General features: G+C 40.4%; 1 protein-coding gene across 1 annotated transcript in view; it reads left to right on the top strand.

Annotated features, from left to right (window-relative positions):
- STAG1 (STAG1 cohesin complex component) overlaps positions 1 to 23,365 on the top strand; it is a 331,084-nt gene that overhangs the window by 83,674 nt on the left and 224,045 nt on the right. The gene's annotated exons all lie outside the window — the stretch shown is intronic.

The following is a 23,365-nucleotide window of genomic DNA, read 5'->3' as shown; positions in this document are numbered from 1 at the left end:
ATTACTGTCAGACTGTAACAAACATATTTTGTATGCTCTTGTATTGTGGTGGCTGTATTTTTGATAATTTCTATCAGATTAATGGAATCTCTGTGTTAAGATTCCATGCTCCCCCCAGCTTATTTGTTGATGTAAAGAAAGAAATGTTCAGTGCGATCAATCTGGAGACTATAGAATAATGATGGTTCAGCTTGAATTTCTTAGCTGTTTTGTTTTAAAATGGAAAAATAAGTGAGTACTAAAGTGAGGGGTTATATAAAAGCAGCTTTTCAGGAGGGTTACTGCGTATTAAATAAAGCAAGGAAGAAAAGATGAGTTGTTTTATCACAGCAGGTAAACTTTTTAAAAGTACTGAAGTAACTTAGAGCCCAAATTCCATTTTCAGTTAATTCTAGAGCAGTGTTTCTTAAAATTTTGAGACCATTGAACACCAAACAATAATTGTATGTGGAGCAGCTATGAAAATTTTCTTAAATAAAAAAAAAAGTTGTCAGACCCCCTCCCCCAGAAAAAGGTACCCAGTCAGCAACATATACAGCAAAAACAAAATCAACTAATTTAATCAGGTATATCAGTGAAGAAGTAGGTTTGTATCTGGTTTTAATAAAAGAAAATGTCATCTGTGTATGATATCAAAAAAGTGTCAGATGCTTGCAGCACACCTGAGAGTTGTTCACAGAACACCAGTGTTCTGCAGAACATAGTGTAAGAAACTGTGTTCTGGAGAAAAGAATTCACACCCTTCACCTCCAGGATTACAGGCTTCTGGCTAGTAGAATCGTTTAATTAGTATAGGCTTGTCAGTTATGTGTTCTCAAGGTCCAAATACTTGGTCAAGTTCCAGGCTTGAGAAAATAATTAAATCATAATTATAATCATAATAATTATGGCTGTGAGTTTCTCATGAATGTTTCAGAAGTCATGGATTCTGTGACTTTTTGGGACCTCTGTGATCTGCCATGGCCAGTGCTTCTGGTCCAGGGGGGCTTCTTTATATGTATAAGCATCTCTTGGAGAGACTTAGGCTAAGCCACTTGCATGCCTTTGGAAAATTTTATCCAAATTACTTAGGCTAAGTCCCAGTTTCAAAAGCCATTTAATGTATTTTGGAAGGTAATTCTTTATTGACTTTTAGCAGCACTTGGTCTTCTAAGTGCTTAAGTCAGTTTTGAAAATGAGCCTGTCTGAAGTCACTTAAGCTGTTTTGAAATTTACCCCCCAGACATTAATCCATGAAGGGGCTGGGTTGTGCATTAATTGTAGGATTTAACCTGAAGAAAATCTGAATTCTAAAGCCTTCCTTTCATTTTGTGAATTTGAGGATGTAGGATTTACTTAATTAGTAGGTGAAGACAGAACAAATTTTCTCACGACTGTGAAATGCCTCCTGGTGCGTTTTGTTTTATAGCATCAGAGCTATCACTTTTATTTTCAATTCATTTTCAGTTTTGTTTTGGCAGGGTACCAAGGTTATTTTGGAGTTTTAGTTTTCAGTTTTATTATAATATAGGAGATACAATATGATATGTGTTGGATGCTTATTTGAGAACCGTTGGTGTAAATGGAAGCTAGACAAAAACGGTACAAGTGATTGTGTTGCTGCTGGAGGTGTTTTGGAGTGCCTATGTGAGTGGTACTTAATTGCTTACAAAGAAGTTGCACTCCTTCTGTCCTAAATAGGATGCTTGTAGCAAGAAATAAAAGTATTGGAAACACAGGTTCCAACAGTATAATCTGTTCTTGGCAAATTTCAAATGAGCAGTGTGTGTGTGTGTGTGTATGTGTGTGTTGTGAACTTTGGGATTCAATTCAGAAGGAACTGTGTTAGGAAAAGTGGCAGTTTTATTTATTGTGAAGAAAGTGTGCTGAGCTTGTTGGAAGGTGGGATTTGGCAGGAGTCCTGGGCACATGAAGAGAGTAGTAATGTAGGTGAGGTCACTCTAATGTCATGGTGAGCAATAATTTTTGCAAGGGGGCCACTCCATGAATTTTGTTACGTGGTCACAGGTTGCACTTTTTATTATGTTAATGGAGGGGTCTGGGACAGAGTTTGGGTACAGGAGGGAGCTGTGGGCAGGAGTTGGGGGTGCAAGAGTGGCTGTGGAGTTTGGGAAGGAGTTTGGATCCGGGAGGGGTTCTGACTTGGGGCAGGAGTATAAGAGGAGGTGCAGGGTCTTGGTGGGAACTTGGGTACAGAAGGGGATGCTGACATGGGACAGGATGCATTTACCAGAAGGCAACTCCTGTGCATGTCATGTTGGTCCCAAACCAGTCAAATCAGATGGCTGCTGGGGCAAACATGTCTCTTTGAGCTCCGTGGGGGAAGGAGGGGCGTGGGTCTCTGATGCTTGCGCCCATGCGCACCTCCCCTGCAGCTGTGAGGATTGGGCTGGAGGCAGAAGTTGGGCCACAGGACTTTCAGTGGCCCAGAGGATCATGGCAGGCTGGAGGAAGATGTTTGGCAGGCTGTATTTCTCCCACTTTTGCTCTAATGCCTGGGGTAAAATTTTCAGAAATGCCTAAGTCCCATTTTCAATAGTAGCCTAAGCACTTGGGTGAAATTTTTACCTCAGTCAACACTAAAGAATGATTCATTACTGATAATGGCTGTTGGTACAGATAAAACTGAGTCTCTAACGCTTGTTTAGTTGCAAAGGTAGACAAGGAAAAACAATCTTCACCAGCATTTCAGAAACCAACGTTAAAATCTGATCAGATGTGGATATATGAACCTTTTCTCTCCTTTTCGTCCTCTTGAAGTCCTCCATATTGACTTGTGGGAGAATGTTGTATGTGTCATTGTAGCCTCAGTGTTTCCAAGATATTTGAGGGAGAAGTTAGTTAAGATAATACATTTTATTTAGACCACTTCTGTTGGTGGGAGAGGGAATGTTTCAAGCTTAAATATGAAGAAGAGCTCTATCTTAATGAAGGAACAAAAGTTGGACACTTTTGATTCAAGCACAAGGCCTTTATTACGCACAGCTGGCAGAGTGTCACTTGGCTTATTAGGCTCAGTGAAACTGACGAACAGCTGATTACAATGAATTATATAGGATGCCAGTGGGTGGAGGGAAGCAAGGGGTCTGGGCATTTCCCAAGGCCTCTGGACAGATGCTAGCAGCAAGACATAATGAGTGCAAATAAGCCAACCATCTGAAGTATTCCATAAGTGCTCTGCTCATGTCTCAGGTTTACATGTGAATACAAAGGTATCCCTTAAATTTTCATCTTGTAGAAAATGGCTTGAATTCCAATTCCTAGTCTTTAGGAATGTGATGTGGCACCTTCTTGTAGGTTTTTTCTGTAGGTACATTCCTATATGGTCTTGAGACATAAAGGAAGAAATAAGCAACACAGTTATCAATGCTGCCCCCCTTTCTGGGCTCAGATTGGCATCTGTGAAGGATAGACACAATTACTCAGACATGTTAGACCTTTTCTTGAACTGGGCTGAGGAAGATTTGTTGTTTCTCTTTTTCAGCTAGTAAGCAGACTTTTGGGCACCTCTCCAATGAATTACGATGCTATAATTCAAAATAAGCCCCATTTACTGCTTTCACACCCAAAGTTTGTGCTGAATTGGTGCTTGTTTGATACCAAGCAGCCACAGCCAGCCTTTGTCTGTCAATCTGCCATATCTTGTACACATAGAAGGAAAGCTTTTGGGCCCTGATTTGTGTAATTTGTATGCTAAAGATTTTTGAACACACAGTGTGGCCAGAATCTAGCATAATACAATATCAGGATCTTGGTCCTTCACTTTCCTTCCTTGAGAGGTTGTTCTTTCTCACAACAGAAACTGGTCCAATGAAAGATATTACCTAAGCCAGCTTGTCTCTGTTGTAAAACTTATGTCTTGGTCATTAGGAACTGACAAGAGTTCGGGTTCGTGACTCCTGTACTGGTCTTTGCAGTGCATGCCAGTAACATTATTGAGCCTACTTACTTGGCCAGTGCTACATACTCTTGTGTTAGTAGATGGTGCACTATTTACATATGCAAGTGCACTGATATTTTTATTTTTAAATAGAGTGCTGTGTAATATCTCTCTTCCCATAGTGGAAACTGAATCAAGACGTCTTTTAAATGACAGAACAATTTAACTGCTTTTCTTCACGTCATTTCATTTTCAGGGCTTCATCTGTTTACCATCAGGAGAGTTCTGTGTTCCTACATTTTTCTGGCACTGTGACTGCTGGGTCTACTGGAATATTAACGGGTGCTATGCAATTTTAGGTACGCCAATTGCATACCAAAAATTGATTTTGCAGCCGTTGATATTTGTCCCTGTTCACACTGCAGAATGCTGATGGGAGCAATCCTCCCATTGGCATTTCTTAATCTTTGCCACTTGCAAGGAGTTCCGGGGTCAACATTGACCCCGGAATGCGCTGTTTAGCGCATGCACGAAAAAGGCATTGTGGAAGATCAAACATAACCATTCCATCTTCCACGGTGAGTGTAGACCCCATCTGTCTTGGTCAACTCATGAAGCTTAGGTGAACTTACTTCACACTCTTTGCAAACTTTCCTCATATCTTGATCTGTGTGGTAGGATTGACTTGTATTTTTTGTTCACGATAATTATGATGGGTCTTCTATGGAAATTGTAGTTGCAGAGGTAGTTGTTTGTATTTCTACAATGTGCTACTCTTCGTTAATATTCCCTGCCCTGTGTGTCTTGTTTGCTGTTAGATGCTGTGTGTACTCATATTGACTGTCCAACATGGCATTCAAGTAGCACTTTGGTACTCAAGTTATATTATTTGGCTTGTTGTCATTACTCTTTAATGTGTTCTCTCATCCTTTCCACTGTAGCTTTCTTCAAAAGTTGTTCTATATAACCAAGCTTGTTAGTGGTAAGATGTGCTGGTCTGCTGTTCATGCCTTCTGTTGATGTATTTTTACAGTCAAGTGATGGGCCAAAGCTCCAGGATCTTTATCGTGCCCGTGTGCCTTTTTTAGCAGCTAAAGCAAACTCTTACATATCTGGCAGCCCTGTGACAGGGAGGTTACTGGATATTCAAATATTCTGGATAATAGAGAGGTATACCTAGCAATGCATTACACTAAAGAAAAACAAGATTAGATAGATCAGTTGGATTAATCGCTCTCTCAGATAATTAGATCAACAACTGTGCCATATGTACTACGTTCACAAGCAAGTGAACTGTAAGCATGCCCCAAACGGGGTTGAATACATGTATTAGAATAAGGTTCTGATGAAACCACATTAGCATGTGACTGGTTTCATTCTTATTTGAACTCGTCAGATGTGTGTAAACTGCTGTCTGTAGGACGATTTGAACCCGGGATGCCTTCATCATAGTCAAGGATGATGATATGTGTCCGCGGGTTCACAGCATCAGTTTTGGGAAAGGAGTATATATAGATGAGTTGGATTAATCGCTCTCCCAGATAATTAGACCAACAACTGTTGTCCATATGTGCAATGTTGACAAGCAAGTGAACTGTAAGCACACCCCAATCAGGGTTAAATATATTTATTAGAATAAGGTTTGTTAGAACAAGAAAGAAACCGGTTACGTGCTAACATGGTTTCATCGGAACCTTATTCTAACAAGATTAGATATTAAGAAACAAACAAAAATGTATGCAGAGTACTTTATCAACAATAATATTGCGCACTGTAAACTTAACACTGTATTTATTTGTATTTACTTCCTCCATACTGTACTTTTGAAAAAGGTAACTAAAATTTACTTAAGGTTAAAATGCCAGTTATTTGAGAGTTCCGAATAATAGAATGCCAGATATGAAAGAGTTTACTGTACTTGTTGATCTTGAGAGCTGCTCTGTTTTTACCATTAGAGTGGCTGTGATGAAGAAAGGATATGATGTTCAGATTCTGCTTATGTTGCAAATTTGCCTGTAGTCCTGCTGGGATCCAGTATCTGTATGAGCAGTCTCTTGGATTCTCTGCCCATTCTTTGTAGCATTCAGTGATAGAAGCTTCTCTTGTGTTCATGGAATCTTTTTCCTAATAAACCCATTATAAGGGATATTTGATTTCCTAAATATGTGTTCAAGTATCAGAGGGGTAGCTGTATTAGTCTGGATCTGCAAAAGCAACGAGGGGTCCTGTGGCACCTTATAGACTAACAAAAATGTATGAGCATAAGCTTTCGTGGGCAAAGGCCCACTTCGTCAGATGCTCATACATTTCTGTTCGCCTATAAGGCGCCACAGGACCCCTCGTTGCCTTTTCTAAATACACGGGTCCATGCTTGACTTGCTGTATGATAGACCAACTATTTCGTGCATCCTGAATAATTCTCTTTATTTAACTACTAGGAATTCACTGCAGATACTTTTCTGGTTTATGAAATCTTTGGCTTTTGTGGTTACGTTCGGACAATACAGAACTTCTTGGGTTTTGGGTAAACAGTGCTTCAGCGCCAACAGGCTTTGATATATAAATACTGGATTTCAGACCTTTAGGTCTTTATTTACTGTCTTTACATTTAATACCATTTTGTGGTGTCACTATATGTGAATTGAATGTTGTCTAGACAAAACATCAAAGTGACTGGGCAGATACTTACCTGTCTGGTCATCCTGACATAAAGCCTCTTCTGAATGTTTTAAACTGACAGTGCTTTTGGGTATGTCTGTGTCTGTGGCACCTGCTTATCCACCACACAATAGAATTCTGTTTGTTTGGTGTTCCTGATGAAACTCTGCCTCCTGGTGCATGTAGAAGATTTCATAATTACGGGCTGCGAAGCTGTCACTGTCTTTTGGCACTTATGCTGTGGATAAAAGTAACAGAGATAAAAGATAAAAGGTGGAAAAAAGGTGTGCATAATCAGAATATCAGGATGAACATCAAATATCCTCTTTTTTACTGTACATCCTAGTGATATGTTTTAACTTTTATTATTTCCAGATACTTTGGACTTGCTAGTGTTTTGAATATTGGTTGCAAATGTTTGACTTTGTCTGCATAGATATGATCATGGTACAGGACATACTCAAACTTGGTATATGGAAAAGGAGTGAGTAGGAATTCTTGGTCTTTAAGCATGGGTTTGCTCTGTTAGAAATTGTCATGGAATCAAATGTCATGTAATATTGTAATTATCGCTGCACCCTTTTCATACTCACAAGCATGATATTAGTGCTTATGGGTTTCTTTTAGATATTATTTCAGGATCAGATAGTTAATCGCTTACTTTTAGATTTGTTTGAAAGCATTATGCTTACGGATTTCAACACCATGATGCATCTTTTTAGGGAGTCTTTTAAGGGGTTCACTGATCTGTGAGAAGTCAAAAAAGGAAATCTCAAAAATGGCTATATTTTTGCAAACTTTTGTGAATTAGGTCTGTCCATCTTCATTCAACCCTTTTCATGGTCTGATTTTCATGTATTTTAAATCCAAAGTGACCATTATTATGTAAGAGCAAAAGCTCTTCCATAACAAAGGTTGAGACTAGTTTTCTGTTTCAGCATAACTTTGAGGTGCTCTAAAATCTACATTTGATTGCATTAATAATTGGTATGCTTCATAGTGAGGCATGGTTTTTATAGTGATTCAAATTCTGGCTTACTGTCTGGGGAACAGGACCTGGGTAGCTGTTAGGGAAATCCTGATGATTTATCTCAGGACCTGGGTGGCTGTTAGGGAAGTCCTGGTGATTGAATCCAAACTCACCACTGGCACTGTGAGTGAAACTCCAAACCAGGGCAGAAAGCTGAATTTTAAATAAAAATCATATTGCATCTATGTGCCTCTAGCAAAAATGATTTTTATTTTAAGGAAATATAATCCAAGATTAGCACAACATTCAAAAGGTGCTGAAACTTGCTTTCTAGGAGGGGAGAATGATTTAAGAATGAAAGAATAGATGGAAGGAGGAATAAGATGATCAGATGATAGGGAGGGGAAGGATACTAGAAAGAGTGGAAGGGGCGGTGTGGGGCACTGACTGGGTGCGGTGTTAAACTGTCTTATTTAATTTGTTCTTCTTTCCAGAAAGTCTATATACATTTTGTTGTAGGCATTCTTCTTTCTTAGATCTTCTCACCATTATTGTAATGCCAAATGCATCCACACTTGCTTCTCTGAAAAGTTTCCAGAGCTCTGTGCAGTGTTACTGTAGCCATGTTAGTCCTAGTATATTAGAGACACAAGGTGGGTGAAGTAATATTTTTTTTTTTGTTGCACCATTTTCTGTTTGTGAGAGATGCAAGCTTTTGAGATTACACTAAAGAGGTCCTACAGTACTCCAGTATTTCTGTGTAGTTCATCAGTGCCTTTAAGTTTACGGATCTGTTAGTGAGTTGAACCTTTAAATGTGCCTGTGCTGCCAGATCTGCTAAATTTCTAGTACTATATATACTGCTTGGTTTGAGGGGTGGTGGTATCTTTAGTTTTATTTTAACTATCCTAGTGACAAGATAGTGATCTTTTCTGATACCAGTGCTTGAATACACCCTAGCTTCCAACAGTAATCTTCTATAGCACCTGCTATTGCCAGTGTGGTCAGGCTTATTCTGGATGAAGACATCATTTGATCTGTCAGCTTTGTGTTCCCTTCTGTGCGAATAGTCGTCATCGTCATCATCATCAATAACCGTGGGCTCAGCACCCATTGGTGTCTGATGCCGCTCTCACTATTTCCTTCCGTCTTTCCCTGTCCAGTGCAGAGTGGCTTAGTTTCTATAGACTAGCTCTGCACCAATCTACTATATCATCTATCCATTCTCTGTGGGGTTTGCCTCTCCTGTTCGAACTGTCCATTATGCCGAATACCAAGGTCTTGATTTGTCTTTCGTCGTTCATTCTGCAAATATGCCCAAATAGTTGTAGCTTACATTGTATAACCTTCTGCAGCAGGTTCTCTTTCATCTGTATCTTTCTATATAATTCCTCGTTGGTGACCACCTGCATCCATCCTATTCTCCAGAATCTTTCTGTAGCAACTCCTTTCGAATGCCAATATTATTCTTTTCGAGTCTTTCATTATTAACCATGTCTCACATCTGTGCAACATGCTGCTGAATACACGCGTTTTCAAGACACTCAGCTTTGTTCTTAAGCTAACTGCTTTGCTTTTCCAGATCTTGTCCATCGCCTTCAAACTGGCTCTTGCTTTCACTATTCTAGTTGCTATTTCCTTCTTACAGTCTAGATCATAAGTTATGTTGCTCCCCAGATATGTGCACTTCTTTACATTTTCTAGTTCAATACCATCCACACTAATCTTCCTTCCTATTTCCTTATCTCCAAATACCATTGTTTTTGTTTTATCAATGTTCATAATCAGTCCATACTGCTTCCCTTCTTCGTTTAACACCCACACCGTTTTCGCTAGTTTCTCCTCATCTTCCTCTAACTATATCATCTGGAAACCTCCAGTTGTTAATTCTTTTCCCGTGCACAGATTTCCCTTCTAACTCTTGCTTGATCTTGTCCATTGCTCTCTCCAGATGTGCGATGAAGATATTGGATCTCCTTGTCTCGTACTTCTACTTGTTTTAAACCAACTTCCCAACTCCCTGCATGTTCTTTCACCACTGCCTCCACATTGTCATTGATATTCTTTAACAACCGTATCAGTCTGCTATCCACTCTGTATGACTCCAGCACTGCCCAAGTCACTTTCTGATCTGTACTGTTAAATGCCTTTTGAAAATTGATGAAGCAAGTGTATATGTTCTTGTTCTTTTGTCAAGATTTTTCCGCTGTCAGTTTTAATGCCAATATCTGCTGTATGGTACTTCTATCTTTTCTGAACCCTGCTTGCTCATCTGCTATATGTTCTTCTACCTGCGATCTTAGTCTCTGTTAGTATCATCATCAGCGCCTTGCCTAGGTGACTCGTTAGGGAAATCGTTCTGTAGTTCTTGCACTCCAGTGTACTTCCTTTCTTTGGTATTGTCACTAGCACAGATCTTGTGCATTCCTTAGGCGCCTTCCCCTCTCTCCATGCTATATTACAGAGTCGGTGTATTTCCTGAATCATGCTTTCTCTGCCATATTTGATCATCTCTCCCATGATCTTATCATTTCCAGGGCTCTTATTGTTCTTTAGTTGTTTCACTGCCTTGTCTACTTCCTCTTTCAAAATATCGGTCTTGATCTCGACGCTTGATGGAGATATCTCTTTCAGTTCTTCAGTCAGTCTCCCTGAGACGCTCTGGTCCAACTGTCCTTTGTATAGGTTGGTGCAGTATCTCGTCCATTGCTGCACGATATTCTCCCTGTTCATGAGCACTTCTTCATTTTCATCGTTGATCGCCATCTGCTTTGGTTGACATTTTCTATTAATATACTTAATTGTCTTATACACCTGCCTAGTCTTACATTCGCTGTAATACCTCTCTATATCTTCACATTGCTCTTCTAACCGTTTCTCCTTATCCTTTCTGACTGCTTTCCTTACCTCATTGCATTTCATCCTATATTGCTGTTCTGCCATCTCAGAGACATCTCTTCTGATCTTCAATGCTGTGCGAATAGTGTCTTCCCTCAATGCAAAGGTAATGTAGTCTGTAGATTTCAACAAAACATTACCCATTTTCATTCTGTCCTGGGATGTCATACCTGTCCACAATGTGTTCAGACATGCTATTAACAACAAAAACCTGGGCATTTAAAATTCCCATCTGGAAAACAGTCATGTTTCGTGGGTATTGCCAGATATATTTTTCTGTCTTTCATAAAAGGGTCTTTGATCAGTTTATTTGTTGGCACTGAATAATGGTGGTGTTTGCATAGCTTTTGAGCAAGCAGTCAGTATTCTTAAATCAACAGGCTCGCATATCGTCAGTAGCTTTCTTACCCAGTAATAAGCCACCTTGTTCCTTAAGTTTTTATCATTCTCTTTTCCTGAGTAAAAAACAATCACCCTGATAATTTGTGTCAGCCAGTGTATCTAACCTCATATGGTATAATTAAGCCAAAGACGATTATTCCTTTGATAACTCATGGTACTGCTACAAGGTGATCTAACATCTCAACACCTAATTCTTGTCTTAATCTCTTTTGTTACGATATCCTGTTTCAAATGGAGAATTTGTTGTGGCTTTGATTCTCCATCATAGCTTCAGACTGAATTTGTTGATTGGCCAGAACTATCTTGGCTTATGTCCCAGTAGGGCTCCACAGCTGGCATTTTTGTGCACAAGTCTGACAGTTGTGTGTGGTTTTTTTTCTGTAAGTGTATTTTTGTGTTTGTTAGCCTGACTGTCAGTAACCTGCTAGGAAGACTGGTGGACTGCCTTTAATCTGGTTTGAACCATTCAACCTATCTGTCTTGGGTGACCCTACCAAAAGTTTCTCTCCCTCCAGCATAGGTCTCAGGGGCTTTGAAGATCTGAAGTCTTCCCATCATGTCAGGACACAGTTATTCTAGAACAAAAATATGCAGATAAAAGTAAGGAAGTTAAAACATCCAGAAAAGAGGAGAGAATGGATAAACAGCAAAGAGAGAGAATTAATTCATCTGAGAGGGTAGTCTAAAAAACATTTTTTGGGTATCCAAATAACTGACATCGTAGTTCTTGAAGTTTTGTGGTATTGTGAAGGTTTGAGATGGTACACTTTTAAACATAGAGCCTGTTAGATGAATCATGTCATGAATCATGCTCAGCAACCCAGAACCACTAACACACATTGAATGATGTAAAGAAATAGTGACCTTAACTTTATGCCTTGAGGAGATTTATTGAGGAAAAGCTTGAAATACCCACAAAAGGTTATTTTTATCTTGATTGATTTTACTAAAGTGTGCGTTAATGTCTACTGAGAAGCACTCTGGAAGATCTTGATGCACTGTGGAATTCCAGCAAAGATGGTTGATTTGATATATCTTGTATGACAAGTCTACATCAGGATAGAGAGGAGGCACACAGAATGGTGTTCAGACTGCCTGGTGTAAGGTGAAAGTTGCATATTGTCGTCACTTCTGTTCTGTGTTAGAGCTGGGATGAGAACAGTGATTGTTGTAGAGGATTCTGCTTTTGTTTGGGCAAGCTATGAACTACAGGAATAATTCTTCTTTCGGTGGCATCCCTATGGGTGGTACCTTTCCAAGTGGCACTGACATAGTCTCTAGTACATCAGAAAGACTTGAATGTTTCATGGCCACTGCAGTCACCCGTTTTTGGTGGAGGGGTCTGTCAGAGAATGCAGCCTGGAAAACATAGCCAGATGCTCAAATGATGAAGAGAAGATGTAAAAGCATTACTCAGTGTCCCCATTGCCTCTCAAGAAAAAACCTCCATCCAGCACAGACACACATGGGCCCCAGCCACCACATGAACCAACCATGATATGGACCACCATTGATGTATCACCCTCCACCCCGATAGGCTTTCTGAAACAATGTAGACTTGGGGAATGCTGGACCTCGTGCAGGAACCACCACCCTTGACCATCCACAGCATTGAGGCAGGAGCTTGGTTCTCACTCAGGCTCTTTAGATAATCTTTTGAGACACTTGAAATGGGAGAGAACACAGAGACTGGTATAGACCAGGACACACTTTTGGTGCACAGCTTGTCTTCGTGACCTGATTAGGGCCATTACGCCTTCACCAGAGACTTCTGAGGACAGCTTTGAGCAATTCAAGGAAGTGTTTTAAGAGAATTGCACAAAGCCAACGGATACCACTAGAGGCAATAAAAATAAACCAACATAAGTTGGTATAAATATTACAAACTTCCTCTACCTCTTAAGATGTCCCTCTCCATCAACAAGTCCATCTTTGACTCTGCTGAAACAATATGGCAGATACGACTTCAATTCTGGCCACCTGTAAGAGGGCAGAGTGAAAATATTACATGCCTGCAAAGGGGGCTGGATTCATTTTTGCACATCTGCCTCCCAATCCCTAGTTGAGGTTGTTCACCAGTGAAACAAACAACTGCAGTTCCAAGCTATGCCTTGACATAAATTTAAAAAACTGACTTGACCTATTCATGTTCCAAATATACTTTGGGCACCCTTCATTTTTAAGTGGCCACTAGTCGTCTTTACTAGCCAAACATAACGGTGATAATTATGCAAAATTGACAATTTTCATAACTGACCTGCTTGAGGAGAACCATGTGCAATTTCAGGCTATCATTACAGAGGGCCAACTAATAGCCAAAAGATTACTCAAGGCATTCTTGGACATAGCAAACACTGCTGCCATGAGAACAACCATAGCTGTGGTAATGTGGTGAGCAACATGGCTCTTGTCATCAGGAATACTACAGGAACTTTGGGTGAAAGTGATTTACCTTTCAGTAGGGATCATCCATTTGTAAAAAGACATAGTATTTCATTCCACGAAGGATCTGTAGCACTGCTTTCTGAGCCTTAAGGATTTACACCCAACAGCAAAAAGGGAAATGTACCAATCATATCAGAAGCCTAAAGGCCCCTGAAACAATAGAAATAAAATAGGACACATGAAAACTAATGTCTGCATAAATGATCCCAATGTAGGTGGCCACCTTATTCTCATATCTCCAAGGGTAGATAATGCCACAAAATGTCTCAGTAGGTGTTCTTTTCCTACAGGAGAACCTGACAACTACAGCCTCGCCAGTAGATTAGGGAGCGAACATGGATCAAAGGACAATACAGGGCAAATGGTCTCTGGAAGAGACTCACGAACATATTTATCTGCTAGAACTGCATGTTGTACACAATATCTGTACACACTTCCTACTTCTCATTTCTGATGACTGATGACATTGCTTGCATGGTTTACATGAACAGACAAGGGGGAGCTCTTTGTCACTTTCTGCACAGTAGCCATGGAACTTTGGAATTGGTTCATATAGTGCAACATGAACATTTCAGCGTTTTACCTTCCAGGCAACCAAAATGTAACAGCTGATACACTTAGCAGACTATGAAAGGTAGATGAGAGGAGAGGTTCTCAACTTTAGCTTTAGCAGATGACGCATCCCCATCATTGACGTCTTTGCATCCCTGACAAACTGAAAACTGTTGTATTGTTGTGCTCAAGAGCGGGACTGGCTTGATGCTTGTTGAGGGATCCTTTTCATATCAAATGGGAGGTCCCACTTTTGTATGCATTTTCACCAATGCCAGTGATAGCAAACGTAATTAATAAAATATGAAACAAGGAGGCCAAAGTTTGTCATAGTGCCAGATTGTCCCAGGCAGGTGTGGTGTCCTTACCTATTAGGCATGGCGATATGCGCTAGAGATTTCTGTCATTGGCTAGTTATTCTCTCTCAACACAATTATTGAATTTTCTGTCTGAATCTGGAAATGCTCCATCTACAGGCATGGTTCCTGAATGGTTCCAGTGAGACAGACTGATCTGGTCCAGACAAGTAAAATGTGCTACTGAATAGCAGGAAAATCAATACTTTAAAAATTTACCTCCAAAAACTGAGGAGACTCTCCACTTGGTGTCAAGGAAGACAACTGATGAATGAATCAACATCACTGCCAATGATCTTGGAATACCTGTCTGAGCTCACAAGTTCTGGCTTATCAAAAAACTCACTTGCCTGCCTGGTGGCCATCTCAGCATTCCTTCATGTGAGAGAGCAAATGTCAAAGTTTGCTCACCCAATTTTTGACTAGTTCTTAAAGGGTCTCCCTCTACTGTGCACACATGTAACCCTAACCAAGTATTGAAATGCCTTAATGGATTACCATTCCAATCACTAGGCACCTGTTTGCTGTTACTTTTACTAGTGAAAGTGACATTCCTGGTTGCCATTACCTCAGCCAAAAGGAGTGAGTGGGATAGGGGCATTCATGGCTGACCATTTTACCCATTATGGTTTTCAAAGAGAGAGTCACTTTACATACCCACCCAAAGTTTTACCTCTGCATTCCCCTTGAATCAACGAATTCACCTCCCTGCACTTTATCCTAAGCCTCACTGTCCCTCCATGGAGGCTGCAGTACACACTCTAGTCATCAGAAGGGCACCAGCATTCTAGCTTGATAGAACAAAACTATTCCAGAAATCCTCTAGACTTTTCATGTCAGCTACAGGATGCTCCAAAGGGGATGCTATTTTCACACAGAATCTCTAAATGGATCTCCATATGCATTTACGTGTGCTGCCAGATTGGGAATATTGAAGCATCCCAGCACACAAGTGCAAACTCCAAAAGGTCCATTTCAGCTTTCATAGTTTTCCTTAACAACATATCAGTAGTGGAAGTTTGTGAGGTGGCTCCTTAGACCTCTGCCTGCATGTTTGCAAAGCACTATCACAGAGGACTCCAGAAAGGATGAAGTAGCAGGCCTCATGCCTATGTCACACTCATACAAATCCAAAGTCCTCCAGCTATCAGAGGTACACTGGTCTACTGTTGCCTAACGTGGAGGTCTCTCAGGGACTCCATTCGAAGAAGAGAGAGAGAGGTTACTCACCTTATGCTGCAACTGGAGTTGTTCAAGATGAGTTCTTACATGCGCTCCACTACCTTCCCTGTACTTGGGGGTTCACAGTAGGGACTTCATGGTAGATACACTGCCACCTAAAAAGGAGCACCAAAAGGGCCCCACATCTCAAAACACTCCAGTTACTGCACAGGGTGAATAACCTTTCTTTCTGCTGCAGTAGACCCTTCCTGGATGCCAGCCTATGTGGAATAAAAGGGGATCTCTTTGAGCTTAGAAGTAGAAGCTACTAAATTGAATTAATTGGACGGTTCTTCATGTAAAATGGAAAAAATCAGTTACAGATATGCAAAATGGGGAATTGCTGCATAGGTTGTAATACTGCTGAAAAGAATCTGGGCATTTTAGTGGGTCACATTTGAATCTGAATCAACAAAGTGATGCAATTGCAAAAAGACTAACATTATGGGATATTATTCCAGAAATGTCATATATAAGACATGAAAGTTATTACTCCCTCTACTTGGTATTGGGGAGTTCTTCATTGGAATGCTGTGTCTAATTCTGGCCATCCCACTTCAGGAAAGATGTGGGTACATTGAATAAAGTCCAGAAGAGAGCAACAAAAATGATAAATTTAGATAATCTAATGTTCGAAGAAAAAATTAAAAAGTTAGGAATGTTTAGTCATGAGAAGAGAAGACTGAGGGAGGAAGCAGACAAGTCTTCAAATAAGTTGAGGACTGTTAGGAAGAAAATGATATATATCAATTTTGTTATTGTGTGCACTGAAGGTAGGAGTAGTAGTAATGGGCTTACTCTGTGTGAAGGGAAATTTGTTAGGTATTAAGAAATACACTGGAATGTGTTCCTGAGGAAGGTTGTGGAGTCTGTCATTGAAGGTTTTTAAAAAACAGGTTAGGCAAACCATCTATCAGGGATGGTCTAGTATACTTGGTCCTGCTTCAGTACAAGGGTTTAGGACTAGATGATCTCTCAAGGTACCATCCTGTCCTACCATATCTGTTACTGTTGATTTTATGAGGAGATGAGGGGCACAAGAATCACCTCTTTGTACTAGTAGTGAAAGCTGTGACTAGAATGCACTAGGTGTGCGTTCCCTTAAAGTGGAGTATACATGTGCACAACACATGTTGAAGACCAACAGCTATGCTGATTAACAGTTGAGTAAATATTTTCCAGATTTACAGGGAGTAAAGAAGATATCAGGGCATTTAACTATCAGAGAACTTGCTTCAGCCTCCCAGTAGCCTAGGCAGATTGAAATGCTTTGCTGATTTGTGCATGATATGGACCATGTAGGAGGAAAGTCTTTTGTAGACAAAAATGAAAACTGCAAAAAGGATAATTAGTAGAATATCAAGTGAAGGCTTTTCTCCATCTGTTTAGTGATGCCCTCATTAGGAGTGTGTTTATTCACTGCTTCCGCCAGCCCTTTGGTTAGGTTTGCTGGCTGAGCACTCAATCAGAATGCTTTAATCTTATCTTTAAATTATTACCTCTAATAGGAATAGATTTTTTTCCACTAAGTCTTGTGTGTATATCTGTAAATAGTGCTACAATAGATGCTGAAACTAATTGTATACCTTCACATAAAAGTTAGAGAACCAAATAATGCCATGATGGAGACTGATAGAGGTAGTTTGGGGACCCCCCCCCCAAATTGTTTACAAGTTGGAAGTCAAATCCAGTGAAGGAAAGTGGAAGAGTATAAACTCTAGCAAATCAAGTGTAAAAGTATAAAAGGCCAACAAAAATTTGAAGAGCAAGTACAAAATATACAGAAGCTAATTACAAAACCTGAATGACAATGCGGAGGCAGTGGTGGGAACATGAAGGGAGTTGGGAAGATGGTTTAAAACAAGTAGAGGTACGAGAGAAGGAGATCCAATATCTTCATCACACATCTGGAGAGAGTGATGGAAAAGGTCAAGGAAGAGGTAGAAGGTACATCTGTGCATGGGAAAAGAATTATCTTGAGGTTCGCGGATGGTATAGTTATAGTTGTCATTGAGGAAGATGAGGAGAAGCTAGCAAAAACGGTGCAGGTGCTATACGAAGAAGGGAAGCAGTATGTACTGATTATGAACATTGATAAGACAAAAACAGTGGTATTTGGAGATGAGAAAATAGGAAGGAAGATCAGCGTAGATGGTATTGAACTAGAAAATATAGAGAAGTTCACATATCTGGGGAGCAACATATAATGTATGATCTAGACTGCAAGAAGGAAAGAGTGACTAGAATAGTAAAAGCAAGAGCGAGTTTGAAGGTGATGGATAAGATCTGGAAAAGCAAAGCAATTAGCTTAGGAACGAAGCTGAGTGTTTTGAAAATGTGTGTATTGAGCAGCACGTTGTGTGGATGTGAGACATGGGTGATGACAAGATTCGAAAAGAAGAATATTGGTGCTCAAAAGGAGTTGCTGTAGAAAGATTCTGAGAATATGATGGATGCAGAAGGTCACCAATGAGGAATTGTATAGAAAGATACACCTGAAAGAGAACCTGCTGCAGAAGGTTATAAAATGTAAGCTACAACTATTTGGGCGTATTTTCAGGATGAACAATGAATGAAAAATCAAGACCAGGGTATTTGGCGTAATGGACAGTTTGAATAGGAGAGGTAGACCTCACAGAGAATGGATAGATATAGTAGATTGGTGCAAAGCTAGCCTACAGAAACTAAGCCACTCTACATTGGACAGGGAAAGATGGAAGGAAATAGAGAGGCATCAGACAGCAATGGGCACAGAGCCCACAGTTATTGATGATGATGATGTTGATCAATTACAAAAAGTTTAGTTACTTCAGAAGCAGAAAACCTGCCAAACAATCAGTGGGGTCATTGGATAATCAAAGTACTAATGAAGCACTCAAGGAAGACTAGGTCAGTGCAGAGAAACTGAGTATTTTTCATTGGTCTTCGCTGCAGAGGGTGTGAGGGAGATACACATACCTGAGCTGTTATTTTTAGGTGACAAAACTGGGGAACTGTCCCAGATTGAGGCTTTAGTAGAGGTGGTGTTGAAATTGAAATATTGAGTTAAGTTGTCAAGAGTGTATAACATTGATCCAGGAATTCTTAAAGAACTCAAATGTGAAATGTCAGATTTACTCACTTTGGTGTATACCTTGAAGTAAATTAGTCTCTGTACGAGATGTTTGGAGGATAGTTAACGTGACACCCATGTATGAAAAAGTCTCTAAAGGCAGTTGTGGCAATTACAGGTCAGTAAATCTAACTTAATTACCTTGCATGCTGGTTGAAACCACACTAAAGAGTAGAATTATCAGGTGTATAGATGAATACACTTGTTCAGAAAGTCACCTCTGCTAATGCCTCATCAGCCTGTAAGTATACTTTGAGGAAGTTAGTAAATATGGAGAACTAAGATCCAGTGACTAGAGTATACTTTGTCCTTGAGCCTTTGACAAAGGTCCCTTATCAAAGATCCTTAAGCAATGTAAGCGATCATGGGATAAGAGGAAAGACCTCTTATAGTTCAGTAACTATTTGAAGAAAGTGGACTAAGCGTGTAGCTAAATAGTGGTGTCCCTCAAGGATCAGCACTGGGACCAATGCTGTTCAATGTGTTGCTAAATGATTTTTGGGGGGGTGGGGGGAAGAGCGGAGGGAGCATGGGTAAGCAGTGAGGAGGCAACCTGCAGATGATACAAAATTATTTAATACAGTTAGTCCAAAGCAGACTGTGAATATTTGCAAAGGTTGTTCACAAAACTGAGAGACTGGGCAACAAAATGGAAGATGAAATTCAGGGTTGATTATATGCAAAGTAATGCACATCAGGAAAAAATCCAACTATACTTTTTAAAACTATGATATATAAACTAGCTTTTATCACTCAGGAAAGTGGTCTTGGTGTTATGTATAATTCTCTGGAAACATCTGAAGAAAGTTTAACAGAACGTTAGGAATCTTTGTGAATAGAAAAGATCGCAGTGTTGCTATGTAAATTCATGGTAACCCTCACATGGAATAAATTCTGGTCTACTCATCTCAAACTAGATACGTTATAATACAAAAGTACAGAGAAAAAGGCAACAAATTATTAGGGTTATGAAACGGGTTTTGTATGACATGACATTAAAAATATCGGGACTATTCATCTTAGAAAGGAGAGGTCTATATGGGGGATGTGCTAGAGATTTATAAAGTGAAGAATGGTGTGGACAGAGTGATGAAGAAGCATCTATCATTTACTTCTTTACACAGGTGTCTCCCATTGAAAATAATAGGTGCCAGGTTTAAAACAAACATACGGGGCTACTGTACACAGTGCAGACAACATGTGGAACTCATTGCCAGGAAATTTTATAAAGGCCAAAAGTGTAATTGGATTGAAAAGAGAATTAGACCAGTTCACGGAGGATATGTCCATCGATGCCTGTTTGTGATGGTCAATGATGCAAACCTGTGCTGTGGGTGTTCTGAAGCTTCTTGACTGCCAGAGGCTGCAACTGTATGACAGGCTATGTGGGTAGAGAAGTCACAGATCAGGTTTCTGCCCAGGGGTGTCCTGCAAAGCTAAGTCTCCAGGAGACTAGGTTCAGCCTTTCTACATTTCCTGGAACCCAGAGGCCACCCACTGCTGTGGCTGGCAGCTGCCCCAGGCTAGCTAGTTCCTGCAGCCCTATTCTTGACTTGGACTGTCAGAAGGAAAAGTGCACTGTAGCACTGCTACGGCTTTGCCAGGCTCACAATCTTTGTGGCATGGTCAGTGGGGATGGGGTGTGGGCAAGTCCACACTTGGCTGTTTGGGTAGGTTTAGCCTTCACTATGCACTGCCTGTATTTCTGAGGGGTAATAGGGGATGAGAGCTGAGGAATCGTTCCAGGTCAGCCATTAATATATTAGCATATTGTGGGGCCATGCGGGTGCCCATAGCAGTTCTACTAATCTGGATCTTTACCAAATATTCATAAATCTGAATTACCCACCAGGAGAAGTAAAAAAACAAATCGACAGGGCCAGATGAATACCCAGAGACCAGCTACTCCAAGATTGGCCCAGAAAAGCCAAGAGCAGAACACCACTGGTCATCACCTACAGCCCCCAACTCAAACCACTGCAATGAATTATTAAAGACCTACAACCTATCCTTAATCAGGATGCCACACTCCAGAAGGCCCTAGGTGACAGGCCTGTTCTCTCTCACACACAACCTCCCAAACTTATGAGGATCCTCACTAACAGCCACAGTCTATACTCCAGGAATACCAGTCCTGGAACCTTCCTTGCATCAAAGCCCGCTGCCAGCTTTGTCCACATATCTTCTCTGGAAATACCATCACTGGACCTAAGCAGGTTATTCACAGAATCACGGGCACTCTCTCATGCTCCTCTGCTAACATCATCTACACCATCATGTGCCAACAATGCCCAAATGCTTTGTATATTGGACAGACTTCTAAATCCCTTAGACAAAGGGTTAATGGGCATAAAACAGACATCAAAACACTCCAGATCCACAAACCAGTTAGTCAACATTTTAATGGACTGGGCCATTCTGTTAATGACTTAAGAGTATGCGTGTCACTGAAAATAATTTTTGCACCGATATTCAAAGAGAAACAGCTGAGCTGTCGTTTATATTCAAATTCGGCACATTAACACGTGGTTTGAACCGGGATGGGAATTTTCTGAGTCACTAAAGGGGCTTGTCTGCATACTTGGCTTAATCTAATTCTTGACCTTCCCTCCCACCCCCACCCCTCCCCTCTCTGATTTGCTCACCTTAATCATTTTTTTCTGATTTGTCCTCCTTGCTTACTGTTTTTGGTTCTCTGTGCCTTAAATATTGAGTCTGTTCTGGTATGGCTATGGTCTGAAGAAGTGGGTCTGTCCCACAAAAGCTCACCTAATAAATTATTTTGCTAGTCTTTAACGTGCTGCTTGGCTGCTTTTTGTTTTGGTAGTGTATAGACTAGCACAGCTCCCTCTCTCTGTTCATAGAAAGTTTTTTTTTAATCAAATGGCAAGCCACACAGGGAAAATATCAGTGCAGAATGTCAGGATGTAGCAACAAATTGATACTTCAGCGTGAGGCCAAACTTTTTCATCTTGTTTTATTCTGATTTTATATACTGCAAGTAGAAAATCCAATAGTTTATGTAAGACTTGTTCTCAAAGAGTGTGTGCGAGAGATACTAAGTGAGTGATAAACTTTTCAAACCTTATGCTTCTTATTGTGAAAAGTGCAAGATCCCAGAGAAATTTTGCAAACTGTCCCACTAATGGTCAGTCTTATCTTATTCCTTTCCTGGATTAACTGGAGCGGGAAGCATTTCTGAACAAGTGTGTTGTCTCATGTAATACTAATTCTGAGGTTTTCGATATACAAATATCCTTTTTGACCCTCTTCCTTGGCCCACTGACAGATGAGTCCTGATATCCATGTGCCAGCGGGGGAAGTCAGCATTTGTTTGCCGATTTAGGAATTGCAGATGGAGCATCTGAAGTCATACATTTATAACATTTTGAAAAGTGGCAGAATCCCTTTAAAGAGATGCTTTACCCAATCATTTGTGAGGAGAGAAAAGGTGCAGTCTCTATCCAACAGCTTTAGGATGCAAAAACTGGTTGTGAGTAAAACTGGAATTCTTACTGCCTTCAGAGAAATTTCCTGTAAAGCTAACGTCTCCAAAATAGTGTCCTCAGCCCAAAGAAGCCTTGTACAAGGCATTTCATAGTCATCTAGCTTCTGTACAAAGTTCTCTGAACGTGTGTTTGTGTATTTAAAAAAAAAGTTGGTTTCGTTTGCATTGTATAAAATCAGTAGACAGAGTAACATTTGACTCAGTTAAAAATGTGTGTTTGCATTGCTATGCTATTGTTTTATCCTGGGAAGCAAGGAAAATCAGGGTTTTAGTAATGTTTCTTCCTAGATTAAGATGATGATGATGATGATTAGATGTAGGAGGAACTCTCACCTGTTTTGCTTCCCTCTAAAAGATAGGGATGTTGGTGGGGTCTGAAGAACCTCACACCTCTTCTTACTCCTTCAGAGAGGGTGTTTTTTTTCCTACCTTTTTTCCATTGCATCTGTCGTTTTTCTTGTCTACACCAGCTTCTGTAATACTATGTGGTACCTACCCTTCTGCCCCGGCAATTACAGAGTGCCAGCGTCAGGTTTTTAGGCTGAGTTGTTGCATGGGGAATAGTTGAATATACCTCTGGGGTTTTGGAGTTTGTGTGTGTGTCTTCGCACACGTTGTAGGTGGCTATGTGTCTGTGCCATATATACTCTTAATCCTTGGTTGCCCTCTTTCACTGAGGCATTCAGTGCCTTAAGTTTATCAAGCAGCTGAGACTGCTCTTTATCCACAGTGACATAGTAAATGATAGGACAGCTCTTGGTTCCCATCTGCTTGCTGATGGTAGACTTTGTACACTTGAGTATGAGTAATTTAAAATGTTTCCCCAGTACGCGTGGTCCCCTTTCAAGTTCTGTCAGACCATGTCTCAGCTTTTTGTTGCAATGGATGGGTGGGTTTTTTGGTTGTCCGTCACAATCAGCATAATGTGCATAATAAGATGGATGTTTTTTTTAGTTTAGAATGTTTCCCATCTCCAGCTGTTTAAATAAACCGTATGCACTATTTTAAAATTAGACCTCATGACTCATTGACCAATATCACCATTAGAAGACTTCAGTCTTGCAAAATAAATGAGTTGCTTATCCCCAGAGAGCGTTACCCTGCTGAGAATGTTTTCTTGGTGGCATTCTGAAATAAGACAGAATGTTTCCATTTTCAACATACAAGTTGAACCTCTCTAGTTGAGCACCCTCATGCCCTGACTGGTGCTGAACGAGAGAATTTCCTGGGCGATGGGAGGTCAGTATCGTATAGCAGCATTACCAATGAACACTTCCACAGCTTACAGGGCTCTTAAAAGACATTTAGGGGTAAATTACAGCTAAACAGCAGCACAGAACACTGAGAGCCAGGACTGGTGGTT

The sequence above is a fragment of the Carettochelys insculpta genome, chromosome 10 (genome assembly GCF_033958435.1).
Source record: "Carettochelys insculpta isolate YL-2023 chromosome 10, ASM3395843v1, whole genome shotgun sequence".
In the NCBI taxonomy this organism is placed as follows: Eukaryota; Metazoa; Chordata; order Testudines; family Carettochelyidae; genus Carettochelys; species Carettochelys insculpta.
Note: the sequence above shows the minus strand (reverse complement) of the source record. Positions and strands in the feature narration are given on the sequence as shown.